Source organism: Rhagoletis zephyria, unplaced genomic scaffold (assembly GCF_001687245.7).
Source record: "Rhagoletis zephyria isolate East Lansing unplaced genomic scaffold, Rhagoletis_zephyria_1.1 Rzeph_scaffold_00839, whole genome shotgun sequence".
Classification (NCBI taxonomy): domain Eukaryota; kingdom Metazoa; phylum Arthropoda; class Insecta; order Diptera; family Tephritidae; genus Rhagoletis; species Rhagoletis zephyria.
This window is the reverse complement of record NW_016157923.1, coordinates 60,290-80,630: the sequence shown is the minus strand read 5'-3', so window position 1 is coordinate 80,630 and position 20,341 is coordinate 60,290. Positions and strand designations below refer to the sequence as shown.

Here is a 20,341-nt window from a genome sequence, read left to right as displayed (position 1 = left end):
GTCAAAGTGTCATTTGAACCATTGAATCTAATTTGCCAGTTGCGGATCAGATTTGACAGCTTTTTATTAGCAACCGAAAGTCTACCTGCTGCTACTGGGTTTTGTCGCCCTTCATAAAGGGAAGCGCGATTCGACTGGCGTTCATCAAACGGAGCCTCGCGTGGCCAAGCGGGTGGCTCTTCACGACGAAATTGATTAGGGGTTAGGGACTTATTCCTTTCTATATTTATATTCTGAAACATATTTTGTATATCATTAGAAATAACGTTAGTAATTTCGCTTCTAAAGTCATTCAAAGACTGAGATATCATGTACTGTATTCTCTGCTCGGAAACGACATCTGTACCCCGTTCCGGTTGGGGAGCATTGCGCCCTTGTATCTGCTCTATTGTTGCTACTGGAGCAACTGTAGCTCGCATCTGAAGATTACTCTGTGCGTATCGACGGGTATGCGGACGATTGCGTGGTACTGCACCTGTTCTGTGACTAGTTGATTGCCTCTCACTATCAATCGGCACCATCTTCAATTCAGGGGCATTACAGACTTGCCTACATACGGGGCATGTCTCATTGCTTTCTAACCAAGTGCGAATGCACGTTATGTGAAAATAATGGTTGCATGTAGTTTCTACTCTATCTGCACTAGGTTCCAAAACCTCTCTGCATATTACACAAACAGTGTTATTCCCCGTGTCTGCTCCTATACCGCCAGAAGCACCTCCCGGGCTACGTTGCACAGGCATTATCAACAAAATTTCGTTAAAGAGAATATTCGTTGAAATTAAGCAAAGTCAAAGAATCAAAGAAACAAATTGTAGATGACTACTCTGGAGGGTTCTATTCCAAATGACAAAAAAAGTAATAATAAGCTGATATTGTACGATTCCCTTACGCTGGAATAATATAGCTGGCAAGCAAAATTTAAATTTACGAGTTTACTTTGGTAAATCGCTGAAATAATCCAAGCCTTGAAAAAATCCGAAAGTAAAATGGGAAAATAATTCACCGAGGGGTATGGAATCTTAAACTGTTTACCAAAAATCCGCCTCGTTGCAAGAATTAAAGTATCGAAAGTTTAAATATTTAACACAAATTGCAGAATCCGAAATAATCCAGAAAATCTTCAATTCAGTTTGTCCTCAACAAGAAATATTGAGAAAAATTTACACTCCAGCCTCATATGTAGAATCCGCGGTCAGTAATCAGTAATCATAATTATCTGCAAACCCAGCTTCTCTACCATATCAGACTTAAAGCGAAATTTATGAAAATATAATAGTACCTTGGGATAATAAGTGGTCAGAATCCGGAATAATCCAAAGTCTGCAAATCCAACCTCTTCCCCCAGTACCAAAGGAAAGTTCACAAAAAAAACTTGGAGCTTTGACAAGAAGATTCAGAAGATTTAATTTTCTAAATTAAATTGTAGAATATAATTCTTGTAAGAAAAATCTCATATCAATTATTCTAAGTACAGGCGGTAGTATTACTTCAAAATCTACTTGACTTGGCCCCACGTTGGGCGCCATAATTTTCTGTAACAAACTTCCTCCTAAACTGCTGCCCAGACAACGGAAAACGGGTAGATGTATAAGGACTACAGCGGGTCGGCATACCTAGCTATGCTTCAGCTTAGCGCAGGGAAATAGGAGTGGGCTTGCCGTAGTCTTATGCAGCGGAAGTTATACATAAAACTTACATGTATGCCGAAAAACATAACAAGGAACATCTGTATAACAGGAAGCTAAGCCAGCGAAAACATTTAAACCTAAGGCAGCAAAAAAAAAGCAACATACATCCACACCACAGTGTTCAATTGAAGTGCAAATAGGGAATCCACAACGACTATAGCTCAAAAGAGGGGAAAAAGGATGGTAGCTTTTCCCCTGTCGTTACCCACCCAACCTGTTAATGGCGCTGCAAATTCATGTCCATTAACCCAATAAAATGCCTATGTCATATAGCAAGATGTACCCCTACATCTCGTCATCTACAACATTAAATTAAAAATCCATAGTTACAATTCAGGCGATTATCAAATTTTTACTAATTTATTATATATTATAACTATTTCTAAACCTAACCTTAACATAACTATATTAGGTTTTTAAACAATAATTATTTAAGAGCTCAATGTTTGCAAAAAAAAAAAACTCAAACCAAAACCAAATCCAAAACAAGTTAGGAGCTTACTATGCTATCCAATATGACACTATTTTATATTAATATATCGTCGGCTTAACGTGAAAAGGTTCTAAGTGCCATTTTAGAAATGTTGAATAGAACAAAAAAAACTGAATAATAATTTAATATAAATATATATATATATTTTTTTTAATGCAATTTTGTCAACTTTCATATTTCATTTAAGTTAAAAAAATACAAATTAAAAAAAATAGAATGAGCGCCCTCAAATAAGCTTGTTTTGGACTTAGCACATTTTATGGAATTATACTCACTTTATGTATTGGACTTAGGACATTTTACAAAACGAAGTATTGCAGTAAAAGATTTTTTGTCAACGGCGTATTTTATTATCACAAAAAAATATTATAGTCTTACTTCGTTGGTGTCANATTTTATTATCACAAAAAAATATTATACAGTCTTACTTCGTTGCTGTCGTTTAAAGGAAAACATAAGTAATTAATGGAAAATTTTTGTTTTGGGTATCCCAAAAATTAATAAATCTATAGTCTTCCTCATTGCTGTTTGTAAATTATAAATTAAACAAAAATAAATAGATATCACTCATGTGGCAGGTCGTCATAATATTGGTGGTAGTCTCTTGGCAAAGAAGTTTTTATATATTGTAAATCTGCGTATTTGCTGGCTGTTAAATTTCTTCTTTCTTGGTGAAGTTGAGTCAAATTACACCATTCAGTTGGCACAACACTTCTGTCCACTCTTTGTTGCAAATAGCTCCATGGCTCTGGAAAACGCAATTTATAAAATATTTCACATTGCGGCGTGTATTTTATTGCACGAATATCGGTGACTTTTGATTCACCTTTTCCGCGACCAGGACGAATTGTTTTTAAATATGGTATGCCCTTGAAACATTTGAAAAAATTGTGATCCAAATACTCTACCATATAAGGTGTCGGTTTCTTTCGAGCATTGCGACATATTTCAATATACTCTGCTGGTACATTAACAATTCGGTGTTTAATGGCACGCTCGATAACTGAATGGACGCTGTCAGCTTCCATTTGTGTGTGTCCCGTTTCGAGTATTTTTTGCTCAATTGTTACGCCATGTTTAATAGATGTATTGAGCAAAGCGTTACTCATAGTAACATTCCTATTCTGGTACGTNCGCGTTTGTGATTTTAAAGGAAGGTCTAGCGACTCGTCCGAATCGCTATTAAAGCCGTAAGGCACCAGTCCCATAACTCCATCATCTGCCTGATTACCATATTCGCTGAAATACTCGTTGTTGTTTTTATCAGTGTCCATTGAAATGTCTAAATATATGCAAATTTTAGTCCAATTCATATTCATTAAATTGAATTTGATATTTTTTACCTTTAAATAATAAATAAATTAAAATAAGCAAAGAATTTTGCTTGAGCACAAAAAACAACACACAGCACTATATGTAGAAATCACATTAGAACAAAATTATTGTCAAGTGGGTTTTGCGTTTTGTCATATGTGTACATGTCACTTTTGCACACCGCTGCTTAGATCACTTTAAAATAAGAGTCGACAAGGTTTTTTTTTAACATAGTATGTATTTTCAAATTATCTACCGAACTGCATCAGAATTTAATTTTTGGCAAAAAGTGGACTTAGCACCTTTGCACGTTAAGCCGACGATATGTGTATTGAACACAAATAAATTTTATAAAAATATGTTCAACTCGTTCTAAGGTTCCCTAGCTCAAATGCCGGAAACAAAATCTGGAAACTGGCCTCAACGTTACGCTAATAGCCACACTCTTTTGATCGAATTGGTTCGAACTCTGCCTACTGATATTTCGCTGCTTACACAGCCAAATACGTGCATTCACTTGTAATTATGATTTTTCCGCTTTAAAGCTTTTTTTTTTTTTGTATACTAAATTTAGTCAAACATTTTTCAATATCTCCTCAAAGGAAATTTATACGTAAATTGCCAAAAGAAGTTTATATTTACTTACATTTGTTTACTCCATCGAAGCGACGTTGGGCCCAACGACGACGACGTAGCAGAAATGTGTGCGGTCGATCATGTTCTATTCTAGCAGCTGGCGAGCATGTTCTCCAGGTCGGAGGGAAAATTATCTTCTGAGCAGAAATTATTGAAAAATGTTGTATGCTCCGGACTGTCAAACAGGAAAATTTTGTTCGATGCGTTTGATTACTTACGACTAAACGCTTCGGTTTTCGATCCCTAGTTTTATGTGCATATATATACATATGTATGTATGTACGCGCGTTCACCTCTGATCCGTTGAGCATGCTAATGAATTTTTAAGTAAAGTTACCAAGTTACCAGTTAAAATAATAAGAACAAAAAAAAATAATACCTGATGGCTGCATATGTACTATGGTTTTAAAGGAAAACTTAAGAGCAAACGAACATTATCATTGCAACTCCTTGGAAACTAAATCTTACGATAATTAACACTTTCTTATAACGGTGATGTGTAGGTGCAATGTGGAAAACTTATCCTGAAATTTATTATCTACATACTAATATTCAACTCTACCATATTCCTAACATAACTTTATATTGCGACGATTTCATTTATGCATTTTATACTAGTTTTCTTTTTGTTTTAGAGTTAAAGCATTTAAATCATTTGCATGCATCCATTTTGCAGGCTTTTTACAGCTGAGATTAAATAGTGCTATGTATATGAGCAAATCTAAAAAACAGGTAACCTTGGTGTTATTTAGCTTTATTTTCACTGTTGGAAACTATATCAAGCTGGTTGCTTTTGGATATAATTCATCGACGTGTACTTGAAGCCTCAAAAAAAAATTTGGATAAATTTGCTGCATAACTTTTGAGTTATAGGTGTTTGAATTTAAAAAACTAATGAAAACAAGTGAATATTTTTTGTAATTTTTAAGAGGGGCAAAACTAATTATGTCATAACTTTTGAAGTATACCATATTCTGATTTGAAATTTAACGGGAAATTAGCACTTATGTGTATACTTCATATGTAGTAGGTTAGAAAAGTGTGCATTAAGAAATAACGAAATGGCAGTAAGTCAAGGTCTGTATCTCCACACTTCACAATTTTCAAAATTTTTGGTTTATCGCGTATAGTTTTTGAAGCATTTAATTTTAAGAACTTTTTAAGTATGTATTGTGTTCTAAAAACAATTACANCATACTAATATTCAACTCTACCATATTCCTAACATAACTTTATATTGCGACGATTTCATTTATGCATTTTATACTAGTTTTCTTTTTGTTTTAGAGTTAAAGCATTTAAATCATTTGCATGCATCCATTTTGCAGGCTTTTTACAGCTGAGATTAAATAGTGCTATGTATATGAGCAAATCTAAAAAACAGGTAACCTTGGTGTTATTTAGCTTTATTTTCACTGTTGGAAACTATATCAAGCTGGTTGCTTTTGGATATAATTCATCGACGTGTACTTGAAGCCTCAAAAAAAAATTTGGATAAATTTGCTGCATAACTTTTGAGTTATAGGTGTTTGAATTTAAAAAACTAATGAAAACAAGTGAATATTTTTTGTAATTTTTAAGAGGGGCAAAACTAATTATGTCATAACTTTTGAAGTATACCATATTCTGATTTGAAATTTAACGGGAAATTAGCACTTATGTGTATACTTCATATGTAGTAGGTTAGAAAAGTGTGCATTAAGAAATAACGAAATGGCAGTAAGTCAAGGTCTGTATCTCCACACTTCACAATTTTCAAAATTTTTGGTTTATCGCGTATAGTTTTTGAAGCATTTAATTTTAAGAACTTTTTAAGTATGTATTGTGTTCTAAAAACAATTACAAATAATTTGATACCTTAGCAAGAGGTGTGCTTTTAGAATAAACCAACTTTTAAAGATAAAATATTCTGCGATCTTGAGCGTAATTTTTATTCCAAAAATATCTTAATTGAAGGCACATTTGGAAAATACGTTGAAACGATCTAAATATTTGTATAACTACTAGTATACTAGTCCCTATAACGCCGCATTTACCTGTAAAATGCTTCAAAAAATGTTCTCTAGAAGTGTGTAAAAACCCCGATTAAATATTTTTAATTATGCTCCTTCTTGTAGTCAGAATAGCGTGGTATCAAATAAAATTTTTTTCGACAAAGGTTCTGATAGTTGCTCTTACTTAATTGGGCCTTCTAAGTTCAATGGCGTCCCCAGTTTTGGAGATAGCGGTACTTGAAACTTTGCTTAGATTTGAACTATTTTATAAAAAAAACTCCCTCAGTTTTGAAGATATTTTACTAAAATTTTGCACACGCTTGTATTTTAATATTTCCTTCACTATCTCATCAAAATCGGTTTACTCTAAGATCTAGCTCCCATACAACTGATTGTCCAGAGACGTGTTTTGCGTTATAACTCCTCCAATTAAGCAGGTAAAAATTTAGTATAGGTTCACTTTAATATTTAGCACGCATACAATTTATTATTCAGATATGAAGTTAGAGTTATAGCGCAAAAAGACATATCTGAGCAATCAGTTGTATTGGAGCTATACGTTTAAGTGCACCCATTTCGATAATTTTAAGGAATAATTAAGGTAATATTAAAAAACCGTTATGTGCAAAATTTTAGTAAAATAACTTCAAAACTGAGGGAGTTATTTATGAAATAGTTAAAATTTAATCGAATTTTCAAATACCGTTTTCTCGAAAACCAGAGCCAAACTGGTAAAACGGGGGGATGCCATTGAATCTAGAACGTCCCAATTAAGTGAGTTCAATTTTCAACAACGTAATTTGAACCCAGGTTATTCTTTTGTTTTCTATTTCATGTTTGTACCTCGTCTAACTTTTGAAGCGCTTGATTAAAATGAATTACACTTGTAGAAATCGATTTATTAGAATACGAATAAGATGATATATAAAACATAGGTGTGCTCAAAATTTTTAAAATTAAATTTGTTTTTGGAGAGTGTACCTATTTTTTAGATTTGCCCATATCTTTATATTTCCGCGAAACTCTAATAGAGAATTTTTATGAAACCTGATGCAAATACTTGAGCCGAATGAAATAAACTTTTAGATGGATTTTTAGCAATTGTATGGTTAACCATGAAAATTCTGAGCTACCGCGCCAGCATTGCATTTAGCGTCTACAAGATTGCATTAATATGGTCATGAAATCTATGGAGCAAATCGGTGAGTTTTGCTGTGCAACGGAACTGTACTTGAGGCCTCTGGGGCAGCCGTGGCTGCTGCTCTTGGCGGATATGGCCCGAATGGGATTTTCCGTTGTTTTACGCTTCATGCAACGCAATTTTGGTGAGGTTTGGTCAATATTTCCAAGCTGTAGCCTTGAACAATCCGACTTTTCAGCTATCCACGCTGATTTCGAAATTCTATGGAAACGAAGTTTCGTAAGTCACTAAACCCCAAATTTTCTTTGCAAAGCAAATTATTAGACATACCTTTTCCAATAAGAACGCTATCTAGAAACGTTGCTTGCTGATGCAGCTAAATTTATTCAACTATATTTTCCACTGATCTTACATTAGGATCTTACTACACTTACATTAGGATCTTACTACACTTTATGTACGCACTTTTTTTTCCAGACACCTGTGGCTCCACTCGATCGTTACGAAGAACTAAATTTTCATTGCCCAGCCAGAGTAGAGCTAAGCTTTACAAATGTTGACCTTGGAAAATAGCTAATCGTCTGGCAACGGTAGCCTGTGCAATTTGTTAGCTGGCATTGTTTAGCGAGCGTCAAAAGAAAAAAGAACAAGAGAACGTACAAGTTTTATGCATACGCGACTACCTAGGCTCGCTAGCGATATGTACATATGTAGATCGCAAGAAACCGTTTGCGCAGCTACGTCATCACTCGCGTGATTATGCACACCAAGTATGTTGCGAATATATGCATTCGACATTCGCATTCGTATCAAATGATCAAGCATGACATTCGAAACATCCATAATGCACACACAAATGTATGAGCTTGGTATGGTGCGACGGGGGTGGCGTATGAAGCTGTAGTTAATCTTCAGTGAGTTTTCTCTAGCAAACAAATTTAATAATTTTTGCTAAAACGATATAGTTTTCCGCTTAATTTAAACCAAAATGATTAAGTTATCTCTGCCCGTTCAGGAGATATGGCCAATCAAAGAAATGATTATGTTAATTTTAAATTCGCGATTTTTGGCAAAGTAAGAGGATTATTGCAAAATAAAGTATAGGGAAACATATATTACCTGGACCTCTACCAAAGTACGAACCTATCTTGGTTATCCGAAAGAAAAGGTTTTTAAGTGGCCCACTTGACGTATTTTGATGTAATTTGAATTTAAATTTTTTATTTTTTAAATTTTTTTATCAGTCACTGCTTTACTAAACAATTAATATCTCAGGCCCTATAACGAGACACCCTTCAAAAATTTGTCAGTTAAATTTTTGATATTCACTCTATCACATATATTTTTTGCAGCAGATTTTTAAAAACCTGCAAACATGTTTTTTTAGCAACTTTCTAAATTGTTCATTAACAAACGTCTGACTCTTTGTCAATAAAAAAGTACTAATTGATTTTTTTGATACAACCAATGCGTTTACAAACACTTTAGGACCTCCTCTGCAATATATCCGAAAATCGGGCAAAATTAGTTTTTCACCAATTGAAATAGTGTGATTAATTGATTCATTATTTAATGCATGATAAATTTTAATTCTAAAATGGATTTGAATTACAAAAATTCAAACTTTAACAGGGGACAAATAAAAAAATTAGCAATCAAATGAAAATACGCAAAGATTTGTATATGAAAAAGGATCAGGAAAGCATGTTAATCATAAGCCATGAACACATGAGTAACACCCTTCTCCTCTAAAAATTTGTGTCTAATGGGCTGATAAATTTTAAAACCTACTTGAGGAAATGGCGCTTAGTTTCTGATCATGTATTTTGTATAATTTTGCAGCTTATATACATATACTAAATTTTTGATTATTGATATTTATCAGAGCTNAAGGATCAGGAAAGCATGTTAATCATAAGCCATGAACACATGAGTAACACCCTTCTCCTCTAAAAATTTGTGTCTAATGGGCTGATAAATTTTAAAACCTACTTGAGGAAATGGCGCTTAGTTTCTGATCATGTATTTTGTATAATTTTGCAGCTTATATACATATACTAAATTTTTGATTATTGATATTTATCAGAGCTGTGGCCAAATCTTAATTTGAGTGGCGATTTTTTTTGCCATTTTTGATGTAAAATAAAATTATACTCGTTTAATGTAATAATCAGCGAGTGGAACAAAAATTTTAAATTACTTACTAACAAAATTAAGTCATTTTAATCATTTCTGAACCGAATTCAATGAAATGCTAGTGTAAAATGTTGCGCCGCAAATACGTCCTTCTCTTCTTACAGCTTTAACGTAAATGCGTGGTATAGCACGGAATAAAGAACATGTACAATTGAAAGAACATAAATCCGTGACATCAATTAAATTATTATATATCATCGAGTTTTTTTTTTGTAATTATCAATATGATCTCAAAATAATGATAATGAAAGAAATTTTTGATACATTTTCAACATTTTACTGTAAATAATAGAAATAACAAAAATTCTATAATGTCAAATATTCATTAGAATGTAGTGAACCACAGATATTTACCATTAAAATATTAACGTTTAGGTTAATAAAACTATAGTACGGAATTACCTCAACAATTTCTTTAGGGATTAATTTAATGACAAAATGAATTAGTGAGATAGTTTTTGCATGAATTTAATCAAAATAAGAATAAATGCAAAGTGTTCCGTGTTAGGCACGGAATTATGTACCTTGTAAACGAAATATGTACATAATTCCGTGAATCAGAATTATCACTTTTAAGGTAATTAAATCTACCGGGATGAATTTGGCAGTTACCCAAACAATTAACAGATGTTTAATGAATACTTAAATATAGTCATAGTGAGAAAAATACTTATCGTTAAATTTTTACAGCCTTAAGAAAATACACTACAGTCGTTAACACTTCGCTTAGGACATCTCCTTACATGATGTTAATTCTCCGAACTACAACTTATAAACTGCCTGATATTATATAAATATAATCCATAAGTACAGTCAGAATTGACCTTATTAGTTCTTATTCCTTATTTAAATAAAAAAAAAACGGGAATCCAACGGAATAACGTACTACTCCGCAATTGTGTGCATTTACCTTACATTTTGGCTGGCGACCAACTTTGTTGAAAGCGATTAGTTGAAAGGACGTTCAACCAAAAGTAAAATGCAAAGTTGAACAATGCAAACGCCTTTTTATGGTGAATATTTTTATATTTTTTTATATTTTGATATTCTTAGCCATTCATTTTTTTTCGTGCAACCCTGCGTTGAACGCAAAAGTTGCATGAAAAATCGCCTCGTGCGAAAGCCCTATTAGGAAACAGCGAAGAGAGCGTTAGCGCTCCAGCTGATTTGCCACGCGCTAGTGATGATGAAATTTTGCCAGTTATTATTAGTGATGCGGCGTCATGTAGCTCCCAAAATTCAATTGTAAGCAAAATACAGAAATGGGCTTCAACATATTGTTATAACTAAACACTAGTACTTGTACAGACACCCACAAAAGTTAGTATGGAGTGATTTTTTACAATATACAAAATGTCCTGTTGAATATATTTTCATAATAATAATTCAGTAACAAAAGCCATACATATGAAAAGTTAAAGCGAAAAAAATTCTTTATTTTGTATAAAGTTTAAAGCTTTGATTTTATGGCTTTTTTATAAAAAGAACTAAATATATTTTTGCGAAAAAGTTTTAAAAAAAATATTAATTATGAAATCATTTTGACTATTGTAAACAAATCACGTACTAACCTTTGTGAGTGACTATATTTAATATGTCAACATCTTATTGTTTATCTTCAGAGTGCTTGTCATGTCAGTTGATGGCACAAAAGCATGCCGAGCTTAAAAACGAACTATCTGCGTTAAGAGAAAAGCTAAAAACGCTTGCAAGTATGTACATACATTAAATTGCATACATTTATACTATTTATTTTTACGGAAATTTCAAATTATGTTTTCTTATTATAGGTGAAGTGCAGCGATGCAATCAATATATTGATAAGTTAATCACAGAACAAGCCAAAAGCAATGTTAACCTTGAAGTGCTGTTGAGTGTAAGAAATAAGGCGTTAAATTTTCCTATTAACACAATTGACCAACTGTTCGAAATAGAAAGCAATATGGTAGAAAATATGGATATTTATGTAAGCTTTCAGTGGCTCCAAGTCATACTCGTACACCCCAAAAACAATTTTCATTTTGTTAATATTGACACAATTTTTTATGTTAAATAGGAAATTTCATCAAATCTTCTATTCATTTTCATGAAAATTTATAACTTTTTTCAGATTTTTTCGAAAAAAATATTTAGTTTGTAGTTTTGTAGCCCATTAAATTTTGGTTTGAAGTTCCTACAAATTACCGCTGAACTGTAAAAATTTCACTTTCTCCCATAAAAAAAATTAATTCAGTCACAAATTAGATGGAAGAAAATTTAATGGGCTACAAAACTGCATTCTCGAATAATTTCTAAACTACTAATAATACTTGAATAATTTCTAAAAAATCTAATAAAACAGTTAGAATTTTGCACGGAAATGAATGGAAGATTGATGAATTTTGCCATTTCCTTATTTAACATAAACAATCAATATTACCAAAATGAAAATTATTTTTGTTTGTGTACGAGTTTGACTTGGAGCCACTGTGTATTCTCCAAATATTTTTGATAATGTAGTCAAAGAAGCACAGTTTATAACAATTTTAATTTTCATTATAGAAATCAACAATTTATTCGATTATGCGTGATAACGGTTTGAACAATGGCCTTCCAAAGCTCATTGCGCCGAAAGTTCTGTCTTTATTCAACTATATGAGGATTAAAGGAAAAATGTCCTTTAAATCTCTGGAACACTTCAATTCTTTACTATACGGTGACTAATTTTTTATAACAAAAAAATCAATAACAAAATAAACAAAAAAATTAGTTTATTATTAATTATTTCAACGTTATTTCAGATTCCTTATTGAGGAAGGATATACGCATTCTCTGTACATCAAAGATATAAAGGTGACTATTACAAAGGCCAAGATCCGACACCACAATCATGAGTACGATGAAAGACGTAAATTAAACCTGCATTGAGTATTTTTATTATTTTTCAAAATGTAGGGGAATTAAATTTTTCATTTTCTAATAGTATGTAACTATTTTTTACTAAACTGCAAAGAAGTCAATGCAGGCATTGAATTAAAGTCTAATATATAACAGTTTAATGACAGTTTAATTTAAAAGTATACTTACAGTGAACCAAATATAAATAGGGACGCGACACTTTTGCAAATTACGTCTCTTTTTCTTTAGTTTAATTAATGTTAAATATTCTTTAATGAAAGTATACCTGATTACTTAACAAAAACCCTATAAATCCAAATTTCAAACTTTGTGCAAAAATTATGAGCATCTTTGGAAAAAAATATTGATATAGAGTTTTGTAAGCCATTAAATTTTAGTGGAAATATCATGTAGCTAGACTTATCGTTGATTTTTGGAATTTGTTTTCATAAAAAAAAATGTGTCGAACATACTTTATATGGAACAAAAAAAAAACTGCCAAAAAACAACGGTAATTTGATACTACTTCGAACTTACACTTTACTTGCTTACTAAAATTTAATGGTCTAAAAAACTGCATATCAAAGTAATCTCTAAAGATGCTAGTTTTTACGAATTCTCGTAATTTTTGCACAAAGTTGGAAATTTGGATTTATAAGGTTTTTGTTAAGTGATCAGTTATACTTTCCTGAAAAAATATTAAACATTAAATGAACTAAAGAAAAATAGCAAAAATGTCGCGTCCATATTTATATCTGGTTCACTGTATATGAATTAATTTTTTAATTTGCTTGTATCTATTTTTATATGAAACTGTAAAGAAATCAATGCGTGCACTGAATTTGAGTATGATATAATTAATAATTTATTTTCAAAGAGTACGTATATGAATTAATTTTTTAATCAGCTAGTATCTAATTTTTTGTTAAACTGTTAGGAAATCAATGCAGGCATTGAATTTAAGTCTGGTATAATTAAATAATTTAATTTTAAAGTGTACTTATATGAATTAATTTTTGAATTTGCTTGTATCTCATTTTTTATGAAACTGCAAAGAAATCAATAGATTCATTGAATTTAAGTCTGCTATAACTTAATGTACGTGTAAACATAAATTTCTTAATAAATAAATTTGAACATTAAATAGAATACATACCTGTTTCGGTTACTAGGAAAAAAATGAATGTATTAGAAATAATAAATACTGTTTTCGGTTACTAAGTAATGCAAAATGGAGTACATAATTTAATAAATGCGTAGATATACATTTAACAATCAATAAATTCGAGCTTAAAAAAATGCATACTAGGTAATACAGAAGTGAATGCCCCACTTTTCCTAGGACATCGGCCTGGGGAAAAATGCATTTTTGAATCTAAGAACTGGCTTGATAAAGATTTCTTTTTCGATTACTACATTACATTTTCCCACTGGGCTGATACGTGAATTTCCGGGATCGGCCTGACAAAGTTTGTCACGCTTATCGGCTAGGACAGCCGTTTCAGCAGGAAAGTTTGGATGGTAGTCCGTTATGCAACCTTCTGGTACGAAGCGAGCAGCAACAACAGTGACAACCCTGCGGTACTTACGTTCGCCTAGGTGAACGTCGCACTAAGGGGTATTTGAGGCAAAATACCGGTCAAAAGTGGTTTTTCTAAAATTCATAAAATGACACAAACAATGCATGTTTAAATAAGTACGATAACCGGTTCACCACCCCCAGCCCCCAAACCCGCGTGTTTTACTGCGTCTGGCCACATAATCAGTCGGAACCCAGCCTTTGTGTGTAACGCGTGACTTTGTTCTCGGCGCTTTTGATCATTTTACATATTCCTCTGTGTTAATATGTCTTCGAATGGTGAATTACCAANCCCCAAACCCGCGTGTTTTACTGCGTCTGGCCACATAATCAGTCGGAACCCAGCCTTTGTGTGTAACGCGTGACTTTGTTCTCGGCGCTTTTGATCATTTTACATATTTCTCTGTGTTAATATGTCTTCGAATGGTGAATTACCAGAAAAATTCGTATTGAATATGGATGTTGAAGGTATGTACTTTGTATAAAAATATGTTACAGTTAATTTCTCGTCAAAGTTCCGTATTTAGACTTAAGTTGAAAATTTCCTTCTTAAAAACGTGGTATTTTTAACAAAAGTTTAAAACAATAGTTTTTTTGTTTATGTGTCGGGCTTTGTCGCCTTACATTTAAAATGTGGTAATAAAGTTTGAACCTTTGCCTATCTGAATTAAAAATAAAATCTCCCCCCGACCTACCCCAACCTTTTCAGATTTTTTTTAGTCAAAGGCAAAATTTAAAAAAAAAATTGTTTTTTTTTTTAATTTTTCTTCTATAATACATCGAAAATCAAGCTAAAAATCTAAAGGAAACTGTAGACAGTGAATATCAGTAAAAATCAGTCACAATATTTTGGTGACAATGGTAGACGGAAAGGTCTGCAACTCCGCAACGAGCACTGCATCAACTATGCGATGTTAAATATGCGGCCAGACATCAAAGGATTTTAACAAACTAGAGAAAGTTGCCGCTAAAAAAGAGTTAAAGTTTGGGCTCTCAGTACTCGATGCCAGAATACGCTTTTTTGAGACACTGCTGCATTTAGCATACAAACAACCCCTCCAGAAGTGGCAAGCCCGTACACCGGAAGAGAAAAAGATTGTTAAAGAAACAAAAGAGAAATTACAGAAATCTTTCAGAGAAGAAATGGGTATACTTGTTGATTTTCGTAAAGCTGGCTTTGGAAATAGCAATGATGGGAATACGTCCAGGAGATTTTTTCAACTTGGAATTAATCAATAAGTTTAAAGTGATTCTTGAGGTATTCTCAAGTGGCCATGAGGTTGATCACCAAAAATTGGACGATTATGCCCAAGACACTGCCAAACTGTATGTGGAATTGTACGGCTGGCATCCAATGTCGCCTACAGTCCACAAAATTCTGATACACGGAGCGCAAGTAATGGCAAGAGCAATTCTGCCAATTGGACAATTGTCCGAGGAGNTATACTTGTTGATTTTCGTAAAGCTGGCTTTGGAAATAGCAATGATGGGAATACGTCCAGGAGATTTTTTCAACTTGGAATTAATCAATAAGTTTAAAGTGATTCTTGAGTCGGCCAAAGAATAAAAAGAAAATCTTGCCATTTTCTGCCGAGGCAAAAACCATTTTGATTGCTGCAACGAACTTAAATAGGTCGGACGACAATACTGTTGAAGATATTGATGATGATGAAGAGGATTCGGATGTTAACAGGAATCGGATGACAACAGCGAATCGGATGGCACTGACTCCGAATAAAATAAAAATTTTACTTAAAAAATTTTTTTTCCTGTTTTTTTATGTATTTTTATTGATAAATCCAAAATATTGATTAGACATTGTATTTTGAGATAATATAGGCCCCTAAATAATTTTGACCGGTTTTTTGGCTCAAATACCCCTTAGTGCGTCGGTTGGTGCTGGGAGGGCAGAGACGGCGCTTTCAGTAAATTCCGCGAAGCCTTTCCAGTCAGCTTTGGTTAAATTGATATAGGTCCGGTGTTCCGCGGAAGCAAAGTCGGCAGGTTTATCGATCGAGATGACTATGGGCAGAAGGTCTGTTCGCCTATCTGTTCAGCAAAGTGTGTTCCCCTATGATCATTTGACAGGCTTGAATGCCAAAGATCGTGGTGCGCATTAAAGCGGCCGCTGTGGTGTAGGGGTAAGCAGTGCGCGCTTCCACTCCGCAGCGCCTGGGTTCAAGCCCTGGTCAAAGCAACATCGCAAAATAATTTAGAAAAAAGGTTTTTTCTCAACAGTGGTCGCCCCTCGGCAGGCTATGGCAAACCTCCGAGTGTATTTGTGCTATGAAAAACAGCTTCTCATAAAAATACAATCGCCATTCGGAGTCGGCGCAATCTTAAGCTCAAGCTCCGTTTCTATAGTTCCCTTGACTATAGCCTTATGTAAGCTCGCGGCGGCCGGGGTATTCGAGATGCCTTCAAAGAAGGTTCTGAAAATTTCCCTCTTCGCATACTCTCCTATGTTAAACCCATAGAAGTCTAAAGAAAACCCTTCATAAACTCAAAACAAATTAAAAATAAACGTTAAAAAGTAAATATTTTAAGAATTTTGTGAACTAGTAACGTTTTCAGACTTTGGAGAAAACCTATCTTCGCGTTTTTGAGAAATTGCATTCCAAACTTCAATCGGGATTTCCCACAACCTGCCGAAATTAAAATACGACAATCTTTTCCCCAGGCGGCGAAGGGCAATTTACTCAAAGCCTGATTAACAGTAATCTCCGGTTAAACTTCGTTATTGACGTCTTCGACTCCATGCATATAACAGGGTGTTGTTGTTGTAACAATATACAAATTAGCCAANTCGTTATTGACGTCTTCGACTCCATGCATATAACAGGGTGTTGTTGTTGTTGTTGTAACAATATACAAATTAGCCAAAGTTTTTGGGGAGGGTTGCTGGGTCGTTCCGGTTACGTAGATCCGACTGCCTTGGGAACAGGGTGTCGATAACGTCGATAACTATGTAGTTAGGGTTAACCAGACATTGAGAAACTGGCCCTAAGTGATATAACTATTGAGCGCAACATGGTAAGTATAATTGGAGAAAGTATCGCACAAATTAGTCAAAATTGCTGTGTGAACTATTAGTACGGGAGCCCAAGAGGGGATTCGGGGATTTACTCAAGCGCGTCAGATTAACATATGGGGGATACCTTGCGTTCTGTTGAGTACCTCTGCCAAATCTCAGACATCTACCCAGCAAACAATTTGGTTTGATATACATTTGAGAATGATTTGAAATCAAAGCCTTTCTCAAATGTCAAACGTTTCAAAATGATTTGATATTGATTTGAAAATTACAGCTTTCTCAATAAAAAGGAGAGTTTGATCTCCATTTGAGAATATGGTTAACTATCAAATCGATTTCAAAGGTTATTTATCAATTGTACTTCAAATGTGGAAATGGAATTTATTATAGGAAATGTATATTTCATATTTATTTTTTCTTCGCGATGTACATATGTATGTATATAACAAAAGAAACAATTAAGATAAAGTAATTTATAATAAATTCGTCTTGAAGAGCTGCAACTGCTTCAATCCGCTCAAACATCAAATCCACTATTTGTGGGCTTTCTCTTGGAAATTGTTTTTCTATTCATTGTTTTTTTTTCAATTGATCTTAATTTTATTCTTACACTTTTGGATTTAACTGCACATTTTTATATCGTTTGACACTTGCCATATTTCTTCAAATCAACCTCAAATGAATTTCAAATGTAAAATATGAACCTCGTTTTCAATTTGAGAATCATTTAAGAAAAACATTGGATATCAAATTGAGAAATACATTTTTCTCAAACGTTTAAGACTGTGTTTGCTGGGTACCGACACATAAAGCGCTTTGACACAGTTCGCTGTGATTCAAAGCGGATGCATAAACCAAATTTCAATACGGTCTTAATTTCAAAAGTGTGTTGACTCGAATTTGATTTCAAATCGGTTTTTTTATTTCTGAAATCGGTTAGAAAACAGGTATAAGCACATCACTCATTCGACGCGAAGTGTAAATAGGCTGGTTTTCTTTATACCGCCCGTTTTAAATTAGAACTATTATTAAAATAAATTTGAATTGTTGTGCGCTTCCATTTCGGTCAATCGCGCAAATCAATTATTAAAGAAATATCGAAATAAAACAAAGACAAATTTATACTTTTGAATACGGTTTCAGTGAATGCGCTGTAAAGACACAGGTATAAACGCTTGAAAGAAATAGGTGTTAAGTCAAATTGGATTTTTCCCAATGCGGTTCTTGCGTAGGTATAAACAAGGTACACATTTTGTGATTTACGATGAGTGGAAATGGGTTTTGTGTGTTTTGTGGATCAAGTTCTTGCCAAAAAACTTGTTGGACTATTCTAATACCTTGTAAATTCTGTAATAACATACTTTTCATTTAATAAGTAAAAGAAAATATTGTCTTTTTACAGATGGGAAAAATGTAGAAGAAATTGACGACCAAGTCGAACAGTCGAACAGCATTCCCACGGCAGCCGGTTCTACGTACCGGAATGACTCGGGTTTTATCCGACCAAGGGCTGTTGTTTCGGCGATCTAACCCCGTTTAGGTCGGCGAAATCCATCAAACGTTGCTCGATTCTAGGGCTAAATCTTTTCCGTACCTTTCCGCTCAGGGCTGGCATAGAGTCTAACCCAGTAATTTACACCTGCTGCGTATGCCAGAGACGACTGCATACAAACTCCACCTCGGTCAGGTGCAATGCCTGTGACGGGTGGAGTCACCTCCGTAACTACTCGGGCCTACGTACGCACCGGGAATGGAGCACGTCGTTCGTGGCCCCATGCTATGCTAACCGGACCGCCTCCACGGCAAACCACCACCCGCCTGGGCAGCACACAATCAACACACCCACACCCCTAACACAACACAACAATAGACACACAAACAAACACAATAGCACCTAAACACCGCCGCCGGCAACTCCTAGTCCCTCCTACATTCTGCTCTGTTTGTCAGTCCAGAATATACCGTAACGTGACATCAGTCAAGTGCAACTCCTGCCTCGGCTGGTGCCACTTTAGGGCGTGCTCAGGACTCCGCAACATGCGAGATTGGACGAGTGACTATGTGGGCCCCTGCGGTGCTGCCCCGTCGCATCCCTCCCCCGCGACGCCGCCAACCACCACCACAAGGCAGCACCCCCTTTTGCAGCACGTACAGCAGGGGGCCGGCAGGCAACACAACTCTTTAACACCACACATCACAATCGGTCTCCCAAGGCACACAAAGGTGCTACAGTTTAACTGTAACGGACTCCAGAGCAAGATCGAGGAGATAACTGTATTTATGGGAAGGCATTTAATATTAATAGCTGCGGTCCAAGAGACGAAGCTGCACGGCAACTCAACCCTGTTGAATTGCGCCGGATACAACGTGCACCGTCGAGATCGCGAGCGAGATAATGGTGGAGGTTTAGCGTTCATCACGCACCTCACCGTGCAGTATCGTCTTATTGAAGCAGACATCGACCGCAGGGATACCATCTTAGAATGTCAGGGTATTGCTATCCGGTCAGGCGATGTTGAGCTCGAAATATTTAACGTATACATACCCCCTGTCACCAGCTGCCCGGCAGGGTATCACCCTGAAATAATTGCGCTACTCAGAGGTGAAAACCGCATGGTAGTTGGTAACTTCAGCCTGTCAAATGATCGTAGGGGAATACATCTGGCTGAGCAGATAGACGATTCGGCATTCTGCACAATGAACGACGACCCACCCACCAGGATTATGGGCAGCTGCTGCAGCTCGCCAGATCTAACAATTGTCAGCGATGGTCTGATAAACAGCGTAACATGGCGGCCAATGCTGACCCTAGCATCAGACCATCTGCGCATAGTCATCTCGAATGATAAACCTACCGACTTTGCTTCCGTGGATCACCGGACTTATGTCAACTTTTCCAAAGCTGACTGGAAAGGCTTCACGGATGTTACTGAGGTCGTCTTCACTGCACTACCCATACCAACCAGCGTTTATGTAGGTTACGGATGCACAGCAGAGGTGCACGCAGTCGACGTCGCGGGCAAACTGCGAGCACGCGAGCGTGGTAGGCGAGGTGAAGTGAGCTGTACGGAGTTGGCAACGTATACATATTAACCACTACACACTTATTTTCAAGTAAAAATGCGTGTATGTATGTGTACTTTTGCGACAACTGAGCCAGTGTGGCATCAGGCCACCAGAAAAAGCCAATTTTTCCAAAACAAAAGCGCCAAGTTTTTATTATCATGTTTAATAATTTTTTTTGATTCAGTAAAAAGTGTATATACATATCCATTACCCCATGTTTTTATTAAAAAATTAATTTCAATACATTTTTAACAACGCAAAACATATTTAATTTACCTATTCCTCACATTTTATTCAGTAAATGAATTCCATCATAATGT

At 34.9% G+C, this 20,341-nt stretch overlaps 1 protein-coding gene across 3 annotated transcripts in view; it reads right to left on the bottom strand.

The window, feature by feature from the left end:
* Ubc4 (ubiquitin conjugating enzyme 4) overlaps positions 1-20,341 on the bottom strand; it is a 118,167-nt gene that overhangs the window by 96,403 nt on the left and 1,423 nt on the right. The window lies entirely within an intron of this gene.